Here is a 979-nt window from a genome sequence, read left to right as displayed (position 1 = left end):
CTAAGAAAAAGTGTGAGAGCTTTTTAGAGTTGAGAGAAAATTGTATGAAAGTTGTGTGTGTTTTTTGTGTGAGAGTTTAGAGCCTTTATATAGAGTTTACAAACACCCTTTGAAGGTTTCTGAAAGTGTATGAGTTGTTTGGAGTGAAGAGATTTCGTTTGGAGTGAACACCTTTCACTTTGAAATCTGAAAAACACTTCCAACAGCTCTCAGTAATGGGTTATCACTTTGAGTAATCGGTTACTCAAACTTTCTGTCCAAAAGATGCTTAAAAATTATTTTGAGTAATCAGTTACTCACTTTGAGTCATCGGTTACTCAGCTTTCAAAAATCAGTTTTTTTTCAGTTGGATAACTCTTTTCTCACATATGTAACCTGTTACACACTATTTTTGAAAAATGTTTTAAGTCTTTTAAAAGTGTCTCACATTTTCTAAAAAATAGTTTGAGCAATTATACTTGTATATACTTAAGAGTTTAGGATAGAAGTACTTACAAAGACTTAATCTAATGTCTTGAAGCTTTATCTTCATTTGTCTTCATAAGTCATCTTCCTTTTCTTCTTTTTGGTGATGTTGGTGTCTTCATCAAAACCGTGCCAAGGTCAGGAGCAAGATCTTCTTCACAATCTCCCCCTTTTTGATGATGACAAACCAATATCTTCTTGACAATGTAGCTTTCTGAATTTTATGAGAGTAGCATACTTGACGATATATCTTGAGTATGCTCCCCCTATCTTGTATGCTCCCCTTTCGTTTGGAGTGAAGTGCCTGAAATAAAATTTTGACAGAAAATACATTCTCCAAATTCTCCCAATTTTTCTTCCCCTTTTGACTTCTTCAAAAAGTAGAAAATCCAAGAGTCTAGCACAATATATATATATATAACATACATGATATAAAGCACAATTGATATAGCAATAATAACAGTGCATATCATAATAGCATAATATCAGAGCATAAAATCAAGTATTGTTCAAG

Source organism: Lupinus angustifolius, chromosome LG17 (genome assembly GCF_001865875.1).
Source record: "Lupinus angustifolius cultivar Tanjil chromosome LG17, LupAngTanjil_v1.0, whole genome shotgun sequence".
In the NCBI taxonomy this organism is placed as follows: domain Eukaryota; kingdom Viridiplantae; phylum Streptophyta; class Magnoliopsida; order Fabales; family Fabaceae; genus Lupinus; species Lupinus angustifolius.
Note: the sequence above shows the minus strand (reverse complement) of the source record.